General features: G+C 38.4%; 1 protein-coding gene across 6 annotated transcripts in view; it reads left to right on the top strand.

Moving 5' to 3' along the window:
- The window catches only part of KIAA1958 (KIAA1958 ortholog), a 182,004-nt gene that overhangs the window by 33,869 nt on the left and 127,398 nt on the right, over positions 1–20,737 (top strand). Inside the window, exon 1 of one of the 6 annotated variants that reach the window (XM_054520461.2) lies at positions 10,223–10,373. The exons of the other annotated variants lie outside the window; for them this stretch is intronic. The gene's annotated coding sequence lies outside the window, so the exon portion shown is untranslated. Of the gene's footprint in view, positions 1–10,222; positions 10,374–20,737 lie in introns of those variants that run through there. 6 annotated transcript variants of the gene reach the window in all.

Here is a 20,737-nt window from a genome sequence, read left to right on the forward strand (position 1 = left end):
GAAAGAGATTTGTGTGTGTGTGAGATTTGAGAAGGGGTTCTAGTTATGGTGCTGTTGAAATAAAATGTGGATGGATCCAAGGCCCCACCAAGGTCACGTGAAAACTGAGAAAACCAAAGCATGGGCTGTAGAACTGGACTGTAGGAATTGACTCTCTTTTGTGTATTGAACAGCCATTTACAAATTCATGGCTTTGGCGTGCTTCACGCTTGAAGGGGGTCTAGTTCAGTGACCAGTTTCAGTTTATGCTATACCTTGGAAAATATGGAGCGACTGTGACTGAGAAAGCAGCCTTAAAAAATTGTAGTAAAATACATATAACATAAAATTTACTGTCCTAACCATTTTAAAGTGTACAGTTCAGTGGCGTTAAGTTCATTCACATTGTTGTGCTACCATAGGCTGCTTTCTTTTATGATGCTCTAGAAAAGTGAGAATTCTTCTTTCCTAACTAGTGCAGTGTTATCCAGAGATCTTTCTGCAGTGATGGGAATGTTCTCCTTCTGCACCTTCCAGTGTAAGAGCCACTAGCCATCTGGCTCTTAAGCAGTTGGAATGTGGCTTCATAAGGAACTGAATTTTTAATTATATTTAATTGTAATTGTTTTAAATTTAAATAGCCACTGTAGAAGAGGATTAGCAAGTCTTTAATGACCCTAGTGCCGCCCTGGAATCCTAGGGTTGCTGGTTCGCAGTGCCCTGATGCTTCCAGAGGAATCAAGGCTTATCACTATGGTAAACTAGGGTTGCATTTTCTCATGGAAATGATAATATAATTCTGGTTGGCTGTGTTTTCTGGGGATATTCTATACTTCTGCTCAGCAGAATAGGCTCAGTGAGATTTTTTTGAGTGGCCTGAGAACCTAATATCATTCTATATAGAACATTGTCTTTATGATAAGATTTTCATTTGTATCTAAACCAGTTGATTTACCATCTTTAGACCTCCATCTCCTTGAATAGACTTGCCATGTGTTTCATTTCCCCAGAATTCCCTCCACAGGAGATTGTAACACATTGTATTTAAGGCTTAGTACATGATGACTCTTTAATTATTGTGTCAGAGATGGTTGCAGTCACCCTTACCCATCCTCTCAGGACCATAAACACTAGAAATACATTCTCTCCTGGAATCTATAGCACTTGACCTGCCTATAAGCATACAAATCTTTGGAAAATGAGCATATCCTGTGGTTTTCATTTATTCATAATGGTATGTTCCCAGTAATGGGGAAGTAGACTGATTCTGGGGACCACCAGTGGTCTGTTCATTGCTTGAATAATTTTGCTGTTCCTAATGATGCCATTACTCCTGCTTTATCGGTGTTTATTGCTGCAGTTATTCATATAGAAAAATAATTTTGTCTAGTACCTATTATATGAAGGGAAATTTATTACATATTTCTTTTTTATGTAATTTTCTAGTCCTCATAGAATTTCATAATTTTACTTTCTCTGAATGAGAAAAGCCACATTGTGTCCTTGATTATTGTTACTGTTTTGCATACTTATTACATTGCATAACCAAAATATGAACAGACCCTCAATTTACTGAATCTGGGTGAGCATAGAAGAGGAGGAATAGGACAAAGGGATTCAGGGGCTTTTAGGGTTCTTGGAAGTGAAAGAAGTTGGAAAGCTTCATTTATGTTCTTTCTTCTTCTTTTTTTTTTTTTTTTAAAGAGATGGGGGTCTCACTTTCTTGGCCAGGCTGGTCTCAAAATCCTGGGCTCAAGTGATCCTCCCATCTCAGCCTCCCAAAGTGCTGGAATTACAAGCATGAACCACCATACCCGGCCTTTATGTTGTTTATTCTGATATATCTCCATTGATGAATTCTCCCATTCCAATCATTGACTGTCAGTGGTCTTAGTGTCTCTCTTAGTCTGTTTGTGCTGCTATAACAGAATACCTTGAAACTGGGTAATTTTTTTTTTCTTGAGACAGATTCTCGCTCTGTTGCCCAGACTGAAGTGCAGTGGCACTATCTCGGCTCACTGCAATCTCCACCTCCTGGGTTCAAGCAATTCCCATGCCTCAGCCTCTCAAGTAGCTGGGATTACAGGCGTGCACCACCACGCCCAGCTAATTTTTGTATTTTTAGTAGAGACAGGGTTTTGTCCAGGCTGGTCTCGAACTCCTGGCCTCAAGTGATCCACCTGCCTCAGCCTCCCAAAATGCTAGGATTACAGATGTGAACCACCTTGCCCAGCCGAGACTGGGTACTTTATAATGAACAGAAATTTATTTGCTCACAGTTCTGGAGGCTGAGAAGTCAATATCAAGATGCTAGCATCTGGCAAGGACCTTCTTGCTGTGTTATCACGTGTCAGAAGGCAAGATGGTAAGAGAGAGCAAGATGGGGATAAACATGATTTTTAAATAACAGCATCAATCCCACCCATGAAGGTGGAGCCCGCGTGGCCTAATCAGCTCTTAAAGGTCCCAGCCGTTAATACTGTTACAATAGCGATTAAACTTCAACATGAGTTTTGGAGGGGACAGACATTCAAACCATAGCAGTATCTCTATTTATCTAAGTTGTTTTTATAGAGTTTTAAGAAAGAAATCCTCTTTGGACAGCTCCGGGAGGTACTGAACAAGTTGAAGTTACTGCTTCTACAGCTTGGGAGGTGTTTATGATGAACCTATTCTAGCACTAATGTTGATTATACCAACTTATCATCTTAACTTTCAAGTAGATAATATTGTTTGGGTATTAAGACACATTTGTGCTTTTATACTGACTGTTCTCTTTGCCAGGAATTTTCTTTTTCTTTAGAGATAGGATGACTCTGTCACACAATTACTCAGTGTTTGCAGTGACTTTATAAAACATATTTACCACAAATAACAAGAATCAACTGTGCATACAGACTATCTTAGTACAAAGAAAGAAATATACACAGAAAGGATACTGTGGTGGAGAGTAATTGGTAGTGGTAGGAGAGAGACCTTTTCAAAATCCTTTTGAAAGGATTTTAGTTGAGATCCATGGAACAAACAGGAGAAAGCATTTTTGTAGGCATGAGGAATGGCTCTAAAACAGGAAGGAGCTTGATATTTTTCAGAAATTGAAAGAAAAGCAATGTGGCTGGGGGAAAGTAACACAGGATGAAGTTGAAGAAGAAAGCAGGAATGTGATTGTTTTGTCTTTTGGAGACCACACTAAGGAGTGTAGCTTTGGAATATGTAATGGGAAGCCACTGGATGGTTTTAAACTAGGAATGGGATGATTATGTTTCAAAACATAATATTCTCTGTTCTGGGGGGAATTGTTTGAAGAGGGCAAGCGGTAAAATGGAAAAATGAGTTAAGAGGCTGGGCGTGGTGGCTCACTCACTCCTGTAATCCCAGCACTTTGGGAGACTGAGGTGGGCAGATATCTTGAGCCCAGGAGTTCAAGACCAGCCTGGACAACGTGGTGAAACCCCATCTCTACAAAAAATACAAAAATTAGCCAGGCGTGGTGGTGCATGCCTGTGGTCCCAGCTGCTGGCGAGGCTGAGGCGGAAGGATCTCTTGAAGCTGGGAGGCGGAGGTTTCAGTCAGTGGAGATTGTACCACTGCACTCCAGCCTGGGTGACTGAGTGAGACCCTTTCTCAAAAAAAAAAAAAAAAAAAAAAGAAAATGAGTTAAGAGGCATGGCCATTCAATACTCAGTAGTTGCCAAATCTGCCGATACTAGCTTCTAAACAGTTGTCAGCTCTATCTCCTCCTCACTGTTTTATTAATAATTCACCATCTTTGCATGATTTGTTCCCACAACCTCGTACTTGATCATTCTGCCTAATCCCTGCCCCCATGTCTCCAGAGAGATGTGATCGATCAAAGTCACCCATCTTACCATATCCACCTCATTGCCCCTCTAAAAAGCCTCTAACTTGATGGTCTGGTGCCTCCTTGCCTTTCAAGCACCAGTTGTCACTATGCTTTGCCCTGCAGTTAGTGTCCCACATGACAGAATGTTTCTGCATCCCCCTCCACCTCAGTCATTTGGGGCCTATTTGCCTTTCTTTGCTCAGGAATCCTTTGCCACCTACCAGCCTGTGCAGGGTTAAGTATTCCTGGCATGCTCTCATGATACCCAAAGCCCGTACCTCATACTTAACCATTTTGTATCATTGTCATCTGTGTATCAGCCAGGCTCTCACCTTCCTCCCTCACAATTGGAGTGTTTATTTCATATGCATGTATTTATTTATTTAGAGACAGAGTCTTGCTCTGTTGCCCAGGCTGAAGTGCAGTGGCATGATCTTGGCTCACTGCAACCTCTACCTTCTGAGTTCAAGCGATTCTTCTGCCTTAGCCTCCCAAGTAGCTGAGATAGGCACCCGTCACCACGCCTAGCTAATTTTTGTATTTTTCGTAGAGATGGGGTTTCACTGTGTTGGCCAGGCTGGTCTCGAAGTCCTGACTTCAGGTGATCCGCCCACCTCAGCCTCCTAAGGTGCTGGGATTACAGGTGTGAGCTACCGTGCCCGGCCTGTTTTTATTTGTTTTTGAGTTCCCAGCATTCAGCATTGTTTCTGGATTATGGTAAAGATATAATCAGTGTTTGTTGAATGGGTTGTTTCGTGAATGTTTGCTAATTTGTTAACCAGTATTAGGTGAGACTTTTCCTTTAGAACTTTTTTTTTTGTACATGGAATTATATAAATAAAGGAATAATGCAGAATTATAGAAATAAAACCAGTTTTACAAAGCATATATGCACATCTATTCATTCCAAAAATATTTATTCAATTGCCAGGAGGTGGTCTAACAATGGAGTGTAGGGGAGTGAACAAAACAATTCCCTGCCTTCTTGTAATTTAGATGTGTCTGTTTTTATATTATCTACCTATATCTATATGTCCATTTTAATATAATACATATATAATACATATTGTATATAGGCTTTAATTTCTAGAATAGTTTTAGAGTTACAGAAAAGTTGCAAAAATAGTTCAGAGAGTTCCCATATGGCTCACACTGAGTTTCCCCTATTATTAACATCTTACATTTGTGTGGTACATCTGTTATAATTAATGAACCGATATTGATACATTATTATTAACTGAAGTCCGTACTTTATTTGAATTTCCTTAGTTTTTACTTAGGGTCCTTTTTCTGTCCAGGACCCCATCCATAATACCACATTACATTTAGTCATCATGCCGCCTTAGGATCCTCTGAGCTGTGGCAGTTTTTCAGACTTTCTTTGTTTTTGATGACCTTGACAAGTTTAAGACGTACTGCTGAGGTATTCTAGAGAATGTGAGACATTTGGGTTACAATTTGGATTTGTATATTTTTCTCATAGGTTAACTGGGGATTATGTGTTCTTAGGATTAAGGCCACAGAGGTAAAATACCATTCTTACCACATCATATCAATGCTACATGCTATCAACATGAATTATTACTGTTGATGCCTTGAACCCTTGTCTGAGGTAGTGTTTGTCAGGCTTAAAAGTACTCTTTTCCCTACCTAATTTACTTTTTGGGAGGAACTCACTATGTGCAGCTCACACTGAAGGGACCAGAAGTTAGACTCCACTTTCTTTTTTTTTTTCTTTTTTTGAGATGGAGTCTTGCTCTGTTGCCCAGGCTGGAGTACAGTGGCACCATCTCGGCTCACTACAAGCTCTGCCTCCTGGGTTCATGCCATTCTCCTGCCTCAGCCTCCCGAGTAGCTGGGACTACAGGCGCCCGCCACCACACCCGGCTAATTTTTTGTATTTTTAGTAGAGACGGGGTTTCACTGTGTTAGCCACGATGGTCTCGATCTCCTGACCTCGTGAGCCACCACGCCCGGCCTAGACTCCACTTTCTTGAGGAGGCAATATTGACATAAATTATTTGGCATTCTTCTGTAGAGTTGTCTGTTCTCTCCCATTTATTTATTTATATCAATATGAATTCCTATTTATTTTATACTTCGGATTAGACTTTGTTGCTCAAATTACTCTAGCTTTAGCCGTTGGGAGCTCTTTGAACTGACTCCTGTGTCCCTTTGTTGTGCTCCCATCAGTTCGTTTTCTGAACATTTTCTTATTTTCTGGTACTATTAGGTGCTCAAGTATCTATTTTTGAAAATATAAATAATTTTGCCTCTGATTTTATACAGAAGTTGAAAATACTTTGATGTGCTTATGAATTTGGACTGTTGAACAGATTACATTTTTTTCATTATTGGATTGGTTTTATTTTTCGTAGTGATTTGTATAGCTACTTCTCATAGGTGAAAATATATAGGGTTACAGATTTTCTCTGAATGAATATTGTATTTATGACCACAGTTTTATACTTTCAATTTTTTAAAATATAACTTTCACTTCGCAAATCATATTAGAGAATTTTTACATTTCTCTGGCTTTCAGAGACATTTATGGTTGCCAGTAGCTGAACGGATATCATTATGCTGGAAGTGTTTCAGTGATTATATATTCTGAGTGGTAAGATTGCTTAGTCTAAAAAAAGGACTCCACAATATTTGGCTTTTGGTTGTAATTACCAGTCATGCTTGCCAGAAATTAAGTTTAGCTTTTAGAAGCCTAGAATTCTTAATATGTTTGTCTCTAACTAAATATTTCAGAGACTGTTATGAAACTGTCAGTAATTCCATTATATATTTTATGTTCAGCTTATTCTGAGTTACAGCTGATGAAATGACATATAGCATGTGATTACGCAACAACATAGAAAATGCTTAAGATAACAAGATGGAAATAGTAATATTTAGTCTAATTACAATTTTGTTTAAAAGGAAATGCCAGGCGCTGTGGCTCACGCCTGTAATCCCAGGACTTTGGGAGGCCGAGGCGGGCGGATCACCTGAGGTCGGGAGTTCAAGACCAGCCTGACCAACATAGAGAAACCCCATCTCTACTAAAGATACAAAATTAGCCAGGCATGGTGGCGCATGCCTGTAATCCCAGCTACTCGGCAGGCTGAGGCAGGAGAATCACTTGAACCCGGGAGGCAGAGGTTGTGGTGAGCCGAGATCATGCCATTGCACTCCAGCCTGGGCAACAAGAGTGAAACTCCATCTCAAAAAAATAAAAAATAAATAAATAAAACAAAACTAACTGTGATCCTAATAAGTAGGAATAAACGACTAGAGGGAAAAATGCCACAGTGTTAACAGACTATTAGGTCATATGACACTGCTTTTCTGCTATTTTCCAATTATAAATAAAAATAAATTGGCTTGTGTTACTTGTTTAATAAGGAAAATGGAGACTTTTTTACAGTGTAGAAAAGGAAGCCAAATTGTTTATTCCATTTTAGATACTGAAGGTTAAAAGGTCTTTTGAAGACATAGTCCATAATTCAGGTTGTTTTTCTTCACTGATGAACTAGTGAACCGGTTCCTATTTTGATAATTACAACCCTTTATAGTTTACAGAATTGTTCATGTATCTTATTTCGTATTTTAAAAAATCTGTATCAGATGGATTTTCACTTTATCCACACGAATGGATCAAAGTCCAAAGGTTAACGCTCATGTTGATGTATTGAAACCATGACTACATTAATGTCTGATCAACTGGAGCAGAGTTGGAGACCGAGGACCCTAAAGCTCTTGGAGCAAAGCTTGTGCACTGGAACTGCTGCTGCCATGGCTGGGGTTGCTGTCAGACCTCAATTTGAGGGACCGCTTCACATTCCTCTCATAGGAGACTGATGACCTCAGTAGATACCTTGGGGAGCCTGTTTGGATTAAAAATACCTAACATTGTCTAGCTGCTTCTAATTTTTTTTAGCTTCTGGCGGTGAGGGGGAGGTGAATTGAGTTCATGATTCAGGCTTGGAAGTTGCAGAGTAGCTTTTGTAGGCTGATGTCTGTGGGTGTCCTCTGGATGGGTCATATATGGAAGATTATAGTTTACAAAAGATATATTCCAGTCTTCAAATAATTTGCAAGAGTAGCACAATGAAAGGGAGATGCATTTTAAATCTTTTATTAAATCTTTTATTTTTTAAGTAAAATAAATGATACTTTTCTTTTCAGTTTAACATTTAGAGATACATTCAAAGGGACTTCTTTTTGGCCTTAAACCAGAGGAAAACTCTTTTTCTATTATGGCCCTTATCCCTAAGGTAGTGGCCAGTGCCCTACCTCTTTCCTTTCTATCACTAGGAAATATCATTGCATGCAAGAGAATAGGGACTGGAGTGATCCTTTCTTTGACTGTTTCCTGGAGGGAGTCTGTTTTAATAGAAGGTTCTTATGTGTGTATAAAACAGTAGTGGGATTACCACAGCACTGGTAGTCCAGCTCTGGAGTTAGGATTGCAACATCAAAAACTGGGCCAGCATTCAAGTCGTCTCATTTCATGGTGTTAGTGGGATTAGTTCCTCCAGTCTGTTAGTGTACCGCTGTGTGTGGTATAAGCTAGTGTACCTTTCAGCAGACTGCCCATGAATTCTTCATAATGGGATTTAGCAGTACACTAAGATGATATTCAAGAACTGTACACAATGGTAACTCCTCTTTTCTTAATAATGGCCCTCAAATAGCCCTTGAAAATCAGTGCAACAAAACTTGGCCATCTGTTTACAAAACTTTCAAAATTGAAAAAAAATAATCTACCATATAATAAAACATTTTAATATGAATTTTAAATGTATATATTTTTTTTCAGATACCTGATTATAAAATATTCAGGTAGTACAGCAAAAATGAAAGCTCTTCAATAATCTTACCTTCCTCCCCCCAAATTTAAGTATACCCTTCCAGATTATAAAATATGTGTGTATCTATGTATAACGTGCATTTTCACTCAATAGTATGTCCACTTTCCACCATTTTAAGCAATGCTTCAGTGAGTATTCTTATATATATAAAGTTTCTAATTTTTTAAGGGATGTATTAATCTGTTCTCATGCTGCTGTGAAGGAGTACCTCGACCTGGGTAATTTATAAAGAAAAGAGGTTTGGCTGGGCGCGGTGGCTCACTTCCAAAGTGCTGTAATCCCAAGCACTTTGAAAGGCCGAGGCAGGTGGATCATGAGGTCAGGAGATCGAGACCATCCTGGCTAACACGGTGAAACCCCATCTCTACTAAAAATACAAAAAAAAAAAAAAAAAAAAAAAAGCCAGGCGTGGTGGTGGGTGCTGTAGTCCCAGCTACTCAGGAGGCGGAGGCAGAAGAATGGCGTGAACCCGGGAGACGGAGCTTGCAGTGAGCCGAGATCGCGCCATCACACTCCAGCCTGGGCGACAGAGCGAGACTCCATCTCAAAAAAAAAAAAAAAAAAAAAAGGGAAGAAAAGAGGTTTAATTGACTCACAGTTTCCCATTGCTGGGGAGACCTCAGGAAACTTACAATCATGGCAGAAGGCACCTTTTCACAGGGTAGCAGGAAATAGAATGCAGGCAGGGGAAATGGCAGACACTTGTAAAACCATCAGATCTTGTGAGACTCATTCACTATCATGAGAACAGCGTGGGGGAAACAGCCCCTGTAATCCAATTACCTCTTCCTGGTTCTGCCCTTGACACGTGGGGATTGTGGGGACTATGGGGATTACAATTCATGAGATTTTGGGTGGAGACACAGCCAAACCATATCAATGGATGACTTCCTGAAAGAATTGCTGGGTCAGTGAGTATACATACTGTAAAATATGTGCAGAAGAGACAGCAGAACATAGCTGCCAAGTACAGAGCCTTGGAGCCATTGGCTTGGGTTTGAAGCCTGGCTTTACCATTTCCTAGCTCTGTAACCTTAGGCAAGTTACTTAACCTCTTTGTGCCTTAGTTTCCTCATCTGTAAAGTGGGGAATAGCAGCAGTACCTGTGTCATGACATAGAGCTTGGACTTGTGCCTAGCTCATAGTAAGAGATTATTATACGTGTCTCAAGATTACTGTTCAGAAAGCTGCATATCCATGGGTATATCTTGTCACCAAAGGGGCCTAGCGTCTAGCAGAGGCATGTCAGAATGAAAGGACCAACAGTGGATGAGATGGCCTTTCACTCCATTTTTGCCATCAGCACTGATTATTATTCCACTTTTTAGTGTCATTCTAGTCAGCCAAAAAATAATGTCAGGGTATATTAATTTGCATTTTTAATTAGTAAGATTGTGTATTTTCAAATACATTTTGTGAGCATTCGTTGACTTTTTTTGCTACTGTGAAATACTTGTTTATATCTTTTGCCAGATACAGATACTGTGAATTACTTGTTTGTATCTTGGGATATTCATCTTTTTCTTTTTTCTTTTTTTTTTTTGAGATAGAGTTTGGTTCTTATTGCCAAGGTTGGAGTGTGGTGGCACAATCTTGGCTCACTGCAACCTCCGCCTCCCGGGTTCAAGCGATTCTCCTGCCTCAGCCTCTTGAGTAACTGGGATTACGGCATCCACCACCATGCCCAGGTAATTTTTTGTATTTTTATTAGAGATGGGGTTTCTCCATGTTGGCCAGGCTGGTCTCAAACTCCTGACCTCAGGTGATCTGCCCGCCTCGGCCTCCTAAAGTGCTGGGATTACAGGCGTGAGCCACTGTGCCTGGCCAATCTTTTTCTTACTGATTTATGAAAACTCTTTATATTTTAAGGAGACAACCTCTTGAAAGATTACTCAAATATTTTCCCAGGGTTGTTTTATTTTGTTTATGTCTCTTGACTTTGTTGTGTGTTAATTTTTTTTAATTGACAAATAAAAATTGTATATATTTATGGTGTACAACATGATGTTTTGATACATGTATGCATTGTAGAAAGGATAAATTAAACTAAGTAACATCTCTATTACCTTACACATTTATTTTTTGTGGTTGGAACATTTAAAATCTCTCAGCAGTTTTCAAGTATACGATATAAACTATAGTGACAAGATTGTACAATAGAGCTCTTGAACTTATTCCTCCTGTCTAACTGAAAGTTCATATCCTTTGACCACCATTTTTTCAGTCATCGCACTGCACAGCCTCTGGTAACCACTGTTCCACTTTCTGCTTCTGTGAGTTCAACTCTTTCAGATTCCACATGTAAGTGAGACCATGTGGTATTTGTCTTTTTGTGCCTGTCTTATTTTAACTAGCATAATGTTTATAAGATTCATCCATGTTGTCACAAATGATAGGATTTCTTTCTTTTTTTTAAGGCTTAATAGCAGTCCATTATATAAATATACCATGTTTTTTTTAATTCATTCATCTGTTGATACACACTTAGGCTGCTTCCATGTCTTGGCTGTTGTGGATAATGCTGCAGTGAACATGGGGGTGCAGTATCTCTGACATACTGATTTCATCTTCTTTGGATATATGCCCAGAAGTAGAATTGCTGGGTCATATGGGAATTCTATTTTTAATATTTTTTCGTACTCTTTTCCATAATGGCTATACCAGTTTACATTTTCACTAACAGTGTACAAGGGTTCTCTTTTTTTTTTTTTTTCCCACAACCTAAACAACACTTGCTGTCTTTCATCCTTTTTGATGTAGCTTTTTTTTTAACAGGCATGAGGTAATATCTCCTAGTGGTTTTAATTTGCACTTTCCTGATGATTAATAATGTTGAACACTTTTTTTCATCTACTTGTTGGCCATTTGTGACTTTGTTGTGATTTTTACTGTTGAGGAATTGTCAACAGTGTTTTAGTCATTCTGACTTTTTCTTCATGGCTCTGGTGGATTGTGTCATATTGTCATACATAAGGAGAGAGGAATTTATGAACATGATGAACATAATGGAATGTGGCTCCCTTCCTTCCATTCTCATCTCTGCTCTGTTAATTGACCTCTGGTTTCAGTGAGTGGCTAATGTAACTGAAGCCCCTGGCTCTCTACTGGAAGTGAATATAAAAGAAACTGGCACTGGGCTTTCTTTCCCATGAACATTTTAGAGACCAAGCCACAGACTGAAGACCAGGAAATTGTGGATCTTTGGATAAGCTTAGTCTCAATATTTTTTTATTTTAGAAACAGTATAAGACCCTTTCTCAAATAAATAAATAAAACTTATATGGGTAAACAAAAGGCCAAGAACAGTGAAGGCAATCTTGAAGAAGAACAAAGTTAGAGGAGTTAGGATTTAGCCTATAGAAGACTTGGCAGACTTTTTCAATAAAACACAAGATATCAGATATTTTAGACTTTGCAGGCTACATGGCTTGCAGACTGTAATTTGCTGACCCCTGCTCTATAGGGTGTCCAAATTTCTTGTAAAGTCGTACAATTAAAAAGGGATGTGCAAGGATAGGTAAATAGACCAATAGTACAGAAAGTCCAGAAACAGACCCACACATCTATGTCCTACCAATAAATGGTGCAAGTCAATTAGATATTCACATGGGAAAAAAATACTACCTGGGCGTGGTGGTGAATGTCTGTAGTCCCAGCTACTTGGGAGGCTGAGGTGAGGATTGCTTGAGCCCAAGAGTTTGAGTCTGTAGTGAGCTATGATTGAGCCACTGCACTCCAGCCTGGGCAACAGAGCAAGACCCTGTCTCCTGAAACAAAACAGAACAAAAAACCCAATCTTGTATCATACACTAAAATAAATTCCAAGTAGAATTTTAGATCCAAATGTTGAAGATAAAAAAATAATAATAAAGATTTAAGAAGCTAACATGCCTGCCTTGGGAGTAGGAACAAATATCTCAAATAGGAACAAGAAACGGTCATCATCAAGGAAAAGTTTATAAATTGGACTACTTTAATATTAGAGACTCTATTAAAAGTTATCAGTAAGAAGAGTGAAAAGCAAGAAGACACAAAGTGGGACAAGGTATTTCCTCCCCTCCCCTCCCCTCCTGTCCTCTCCCCCTCCCCCTTCTCTTCTCTTCTCTTTTCTTTTCTTTCTTTTTTTTTTTTTTTTTTTTTTTTTTGACAAGAGTCTCCCTTTGCCACCCAGGCTGGAGTGCAGTGGTGCAATCTTGGCTCCCTGGAACCTCTGCCTTCCAGGTTCAAGTGATTCTCCCGCCTCAGCCTCCCGAGTAACTGGAACTACAGGCACAAGCCACCACACCCGATTAATTTTTTATATGTTTAGTAGAGGCGGAGTTTCACCATGTTGGCTGAACTAGTTTCGAACTCCTGAGCTCAAATGATCTGCCTGCTTCCCAAAGTGCTGGGATTACAGGCATGAGCCACTGCGCTGGGCCAGGACAAGATATTTCAACACATATAACTAATAAAGCGTTCATATCTAGAATCTTTAAGGAGCTTCTATAAATCAGTAAGGCTAAGATAGACAACCAAATAGAAAATATGCTCTCAAAAGATATCTAATTGACCAATAAGATGCTTAACATCATTAGTCATCAGGAAAATGAAAATTAAAACCTCAGTAGGATACTATTACTGTACACCTGCCAGAATGGCTAAAATTCAACATCTGATGATATGCAAGGTTGACAAAGATATGGAGCAACAGGAGTGCTCTTACATGCTGGTGGAAATAGGAATTAGTGTAACCACTTAGGAAAATTCTTTGGCAGTTATTTCAGTTATCTATCACTGTATCCAGGCCACTCTCAAAGTTGGGGAAATAATTGGCATCCTGTTTTCAGATAATATTTAGAGCAGGGAAAATGAAACTATTATTTGAATGGAGAAATTTAGGAAAATTTTCACATTAACAAAAGAAAAAAGTTGGAAAGAATGGCAGTTTGACTAGCTCAACACAAATAGAGGGAAGAAGAGGAAACATACAATAATAAAAGTAAGGGGAAGGAATAAGATTATATCAATTATTAGACTAAATGTGAGCAGACTGAATTTTGCCATTAAAAAGGGTATGTGAGGTTGCACGGGTGGCTCACACCCGTAATCCCAGCTCTGTGGGAGGCCAAGGCAGGAGGGTGTCTTGAGCCCAGGAGTTCGAGACTAGCCTGGGCAACATGGGGAAACCCCATCTCTACAAAAAATAAAAAATAAAAATAAATAAAAATAGCCAGGAGTGGTAGCATGCATCTGTAGTCCCAGCTACTCTGGAGGCTGAGGTGGATTGCTTGAGGATTGCTTGAGTCCAGGAGGTGGAGGCTGCAGTGAGCCTTGGTCGTGCCACTGTACTCCAGCTTGGATGACAAAGCAAGACCCTGTCTCAAAAAAAAGAAAGAAAAAAAAGATGTGTCAGACTGAACTAAATAAACCTCTGGAGAATAATGTTTATAAGCAATTCTCAAAGCAAAATGAGTAGGTGAAAATAAAGCAGAAATGAAAGAGCAGGAAAATAGCGAAAAACAAAAACAAATTTCCTCAAAGCAGAACAGCATTAGACAAAGTGGATTTCAGGTTAGAAGCACTAAGTGAGGTAAAGACAGACATTATATACTGATAAGGGGCACAATTTATGATCATGTATGAACCAAATAGCATCAAGTATCATATCAGGCAAAAACATAAACAAAAACTATTAGTAATATAAGGTAAACTTGGTAAAAGTTGAGCTATTGTGAGGCATTTCAGTGTATCCTTACAGTATTGAATCTAGAGGAACTGAATAATCAGTAATGATAACAGTACTATATTAATATATTATCTGAGATTTACTGGGTGCTTACTGTGTGCCAGGCACTCTTCTAAGTGTTTTACAATATTAAATCATTGATCCTCATAAAAAACTTATGATACTCAACAAAAAGGCATTTTTCCCGTGAAGATATGCAAATGGTCAATAAGCACCTAAAAAGATGTTCAGCAGCATCAGTCATAGGGAAATGCAAATCAAAACCACAGTGAAGTACCACTTCACACCCACCGGGGTGGCTGTAATAAAAAGATGGACAATAACAAGTGTTGATAAGGATGTAGAGAAGTTGGAAGTCTCATACATCACTAGTAGAAGTTTAAAATTATGCAACTGCTTTGGAAAACAGTCTAGCATTTCCTGAAAAGGTTAAACATAGAGTTACCATATGACACAGCAGTTCAACTCCTAGGTTTATACCTGAGATTATTGGAAACATTTGTCCACAAAAAAACTTGTATGTGAATTCTCATAGTAGCATTATTGTTAACAGTTAGAAGGTAGAAACAACCCAGATGTCTATCAGCTGATGAAGGGATTAATGAAATGTGGTTTCTCCACACAGTGGAATATTATTTGGACATAAAAAGGATACATGCTACCATATGGGTTAACCTTGAAAACATTATGCTAAGTGAAAGAATCAAGTTATAAAAGACTACATATTTCATTTTCATGAAATGTGTAGCATAGACCAGTCTATAGAGACTCAATGTAGATGAGTGGTTATTATGATTTAGAGTTGGGTGGGAGGGGGTAATTAGGTTTAAATGCTAATGGGCAGGAGGTTTCTTTTTAGGGTCACGAAGATGTTCTAAAATTGATTGTGATTCTAAAGTCAGATTTGCATAGCCTATGAATTTATAAAAAACCATCGAATTGGACTTAAAAGTATATACATATATTTTTTTTTGCGGGGGGAGGGTTGGGTGCATGGAGTCTCCCTCTGTCACCCAGGCTGGAGTGCAGTGGCACGATCTTGGCTTACTGTAACCTCTGCCTCCAGGGTTCAAGTGATTCTCCTGCCTCAATCTCCTGAGTAGCTGGGATTACAAGCATGCCCCACCATGCCTGGCTAATTTTTGTATTTTTGGAGTGACGGGGTTTCACCATGTTGGCCAGGTTTGTCTTGAACTCCTGACCTCAAAGGATTCGCCTGCCTCAGCTTCCCAAAGCACTAGGATTACAGGCCTGAGCCACTGTGCTGGGCTGTAAATAGATATATTTATGATATGTGAAATATGTTTTAATGAAGTTGTTATCGAAAACAAATTACAGTTATGTTAATTGACTTTAAAGGAGTTCTGCAAGGTACATTTCAGTAAGGAAAGCAATATGCTTTATTTTGTAAAATAGTGACATATGAGCATGGAATAAATATGGAAGGATATATAATAGGTTGCCAATTTGGGTTATCAAGATAGGAGGGTGCTGATATGGGGGAAGAGGGATTCGAGGGGAAGGAGGTAGCAATGAAATTTAGGAAAAGAAAACCTGTATTTAAATAAAAAGCCATGATGTGTCATATCTCTAATTTACTTTCAGATGGTTCAGCAAGACAGCATATATGCATACATAATTACATATATACACACATATAGATGGATAGATAAAGCAAAGATGGCCAAATGTAACAATTGTTGACTCTATGTGGGGGTTATATGGATAGTTATTTTACTAGTCTGTCAAATTTTATCTGTGTTTGATAGTAATAAAAAATCAGGGGTAAAAACCCCACCAGAATGTTTTCTGTGATCACATTATTGTAATATTTAAAATATTTACATATTTAAAAATTTTAGTCACACTTAATAAGCAGAAAAATGCCTTAAACATTTCAAAATTATGAAATTATTTTTCTAGTCCTTTTGCTTTTGTTTAAGTTAAATTTCTAGGCTGTTTGGAATTTCTTTTTTTTTTTTTCTTTTTTTTTTTTTTAGATGGGGTGTCATTCTGTCACCCAGGCTGGAAGTGCAGTGGCACAATCATGGCTCACTGTAGCCTCGACTTCCCAGGCTTAGGTGATTATCCCATCTCAGCCTCCCGAGTAGCTGGGGCTACAGGTTGCCACCACACCTGGATATTTTTTTTTTTTTTTTTTTTTTGTATATTTTGTAGAGACAGAGTTAATTGTGTTGCCTGGGCTGGTCTTGAACTCCTGGGCTCAAGTGGTTGGCCCACCCCCACCTCCTAACATACTGGGATTACAGGGGTGAGCCACCGAGCCTGGCCTGGAGTTTCATAATCTATGTTTATTAATTTTGATGTGGTTTCTTTTTGATCCATTACTCTTTTTCTAGGTAAACAGTGGTATCATCTGGAGATAATGCTGGTTTTATGATTCCTTTCCAATATTTTTGCCTTATTGCATAGGCTAGAATATCTGGAACAATTTTGAATGATGATGAGGGTAAACGTCCTTATTTTAAATTTTTAATGGCAGTCTTGTTTCAGTTTCAAAGTTTTATGTTTTTTGATAAATATTATTGATTGGGTTAAGGACATTTTCATCTAACATTAAAATAGTTGAGTGAAACAGAGTACCCAAATCAGAAAATTAAATGAAAAAAAAAGTGATGAAAAGCAATCCTAAAATGTAGAGCAAAAATAATACCCAAAGGTAGAGGGTGATAATCAGCCCACAGGACTGATAGAAGTTCTTACATTCAGGCAAAAACCCTGTTAGTCCTAGATGTATACCAAATCAGTATGTTAGAATAAAACAACAAAGGCTGGGTACGGCGGCTCACACCTGTAATCCCAGCACTTTGGGAGGCTGAGGTGGGCAGATCACCAGAGGTCAGGAGTTCGAGACCAGCCTGTCCAACATGGTGAAACCCTGTCTCTACTGAAAATACAAGAAAAAATAGCTGGGCATGGTGGTGGGTGCCTGTAATCCCAGCTACTCGGGAGGCTGAGGAGTCAATTGCTTAAACCCGGGAGGCAGAGGTTGCAGTGAACCGAAATTGCACCAATGCATTCCATCCTTGGCGACAGAGTGAGCCTCCATCTCAAAAAAAAAAGAATAAAACAACAAAAACAGATGTTACAGAGCCTGTGAGATCTGAGAAATACTGGGACATCACTGGCATGTGCCCAAAAGAGTTTCACTGAATAAATCTTGGGGTCGATGTGTGTTGGAGATAAGAGCTCTTCTACAAGGAAGTATGCCTATTTGCCAAAAATAAGCAAATATATTTTTCTTAGCACTGCTTTAAGGAACGTTCGTTTTGTTAAAGGTTAAAATTACTGGATGGGTTAGTTGCCTTGCAAGTATACTTTTGTGGAATGAATATGAGTGTACTCTTAATAAATCTATTGATATTCATCATATTTTAAACTGAGTTCATATTTCCCAATATGGTCAAGAGTACAGACCATGAATATGAAAATATGCTGATGAAAATATGAATATGTTCTTAATGAATATATTGATCTTTATTAAATTTTAAACCAGGTTCAAAAATGTCCCAATATGGTCAAGAACATAGCTCATGAATATGAATATAAACTTATGAAAATGTTCATGAATATATTCATGTTCATTAATTTTAAACTGTATTAAAAAGTTTTCCCAATAGGGTAAAGAAGAATATATTCATGAATATATTCATAAAGAGGATATATTCATGAATATAATCATTATAAAGAATATATTCACATTTATTGAATATTTTCACAAAGAATATATTCATATGAAGACTAAACTACTCTACAACTCTTTGCGTTTTACAAATTAGTTTTTAAAATCCTGCTATGTAGCAAAGTGTAAATCATTCTACTAAAATTTCACTGAAATCTTCGAAAAGTGAAAAAGTATAAATTTGGTATCTTCAGCGAATTGATCTATTTATGAATTGGCTCCTAGTGAATAGTTCTTGGCAAATTAATTTAGAGCCCTCTCTCTCTGCATGAGATGAACCATTATTTATTACAGCATCTGCCCTGGGAAAACCAAGAGAAAAAGAGGGGGATATTGAAAACAGCTGGGCTGAGTGTTCAGAACAGGCTGATTAATAACACTAAAGAAATAAAGATTCTTGTTAGAAGGAAGGCCTGCAAGCCACTGCATGAGATTTAAGGACCACAGTGCTCAGGCTGGTGAGACTGGTATGGCAGGCAGTATTTTGGGGCTGAAGAGTTTAGTGTAGTTACCATCTGCAGAATGATACAAGTTTAAGTTTACTCATAATAGAGAGAAACTGGAAAATTACATGGCTTGCTTTGGGAGTTCCTCACTTCATTTTGTTTTGGTGTTTCAGAAAAGAAATTCTGAGGCTTTAGACAGTTTGCTACCCACAGATCTCATAAATCAAGCATTCTTCGTGACCTGGATCTATCTTGAGCAGATCAAAGCTCTGAGCAGCTTGAATAGTGCTCACCCAGAGGCTTACTGCCAGTAACAACCCAAATTTCTTAGCCTATTTGTTTTTGTTGTTGTTGTTTGTTTGTTTGTTTTAAAGCAGCAGTAAAACACATTGTGGGTGCACATTTTTTGGAAAAACCAAAAGTTCAAATATTAGTAAAATATTTGGACTTAACATTTTATGGGCACTCAGAAGTAACCATCAACTTCACGTGTATCTCTGAGCAAAATATTAACCACTAATAACCATTAGTAAATGGATGCTGAGTGGGCCAGATCTTGCTGACACCTTGGTTATATGGTGTTTTGTGTGGGATATTAGTTTTCTGAGGTTTGTACTAAGGAATTTGTAAAATGCTTAATTTTATCATTAACTTTACCATTGAGCTTCTGAGCTTTTTTTTTTTTTTTTTTTTTTTTTTTTGAGACCCAGTTTTGCTCTTGTTGCCCAGGCTAGAGTGCAGTGGCATGATCTCGGCTCACCTCAACCTCTCCACCTCCCAGGTTCAAGCGATTCTCTTGCCTCAGCCTTCCTGAGTAGCTGGGATTATAGGCATGCGCCACCATGCCTGGCTAATTTTGTATTTTTAGTAGAGATAGGGTTTCTCCATGTTGGTCAGGCTCGTCTCGAACTTCTGACCTCAGATGATCCACCCGCCTCGGCCTCCCAGAGTTCTGAGCTTCTTAAAGTCAATACCCATGTCCAATTTATATTTGCTGTGCTATTGCATCTAGCACAATTTATTGTGTGTAGAAGATGCCTAAAGTTTATTTTTAATGAATACATATATGAAATGTCTGTCATGGAACTATCTATTTTCCTTATATTTGTATTGCTATTTTGCCCATTAACTAGAGGATATGGATGGTAAGCCTTGTCTATGTCTCTGTTTTCTTAATAAAGATGCCCTTTTTTCTTGTATATCCAACCTTCGTGCACTAAAATCCTCTTTCCCCACAGCTTCACAGAATACTAGATTAATTGTTTAGCCCTTTTCTTATCTGTAGCCTTCTTTACTATAAAGTGGAGGGAAAATGTTCAGTGATTTGAAAAGTTTCAAAATTTTTCTGTACTATTAGACTTGAATGAATGTCAGATCTGAGAGGGCCCTGCGAGACCACTATTCAATCCTTTTGTTTTACTCGTGAAAAACTCAGAGTTCTAATTGCTTTCGCACTGTAACTCATGCCAGGCTATTTTGTAATTGCTTAGTTGTTGGCATTTCTAGCTAGACTTTAAATTCAGTGGGAATAGGGACCACATCTATCTTATTTACTGCTGTATTTCTGACACAGCACAGTGCTTAGAAGAGAATAGGTGTTCAGTTAATGGTTCAGTTAGGAATAAATAAATAAATAAATGAGTCAAGATTGGTGAAGGGACTTGCTCAAAGTCATGTGACTATTTAGGGGGCAGCCCACAGTTGCTGAATCTCAGTTAAGCACATTAAAAGTCAGAGCTTTGTAATCTACTCTGCCATCCTGGAGAGAGTCAAGGTCAGTGGAAATGACTAATTTTTCTTAAGTGTGTTTGTTAAGCTCTGCAACTTATACATTTCCACATGTTGGCTTTCAGTATACCGGAGACTGCTATATAGGAAAGCAGCTGACCAAGGCAATGTAGAGGATGTGCTGCCATTATTTTTGCCTGGAGCCTTTTTCAAGAGGCACTTCTACTTTTCAAAGCAGTGAAACTTCATCTTAGGAAAAGAAATTTTCCCCAGCTACAATCTAATTTTTAATCTTTTTTTTTTTAATTTTAACTTTCCACACTATACCATCATATTAATCTTATTTTTAAATGTATTGTTTCTGAAATCCTGAGTGCCCCAGCGATCAAAAACTCTGCTTAGGATTCAGTTCATTAATGTGAGGGCTCAGACTCCTAAGGTACTTAT

This window comes from Pongo abelii, chromosome 13, assembly GCF_028885655.2.
Source record: "Pongo abelii isolate AG06213 chromosome 13, NHGRI_mPonAbe1-v2.0_pri, whole genome shotgun sequence".
NCBI classification, from domain to species: Eukaryota; Metazoa; Chordata; class Mammalia; order Primates; family Hominidae; genus Pongo; species Pongo abelii.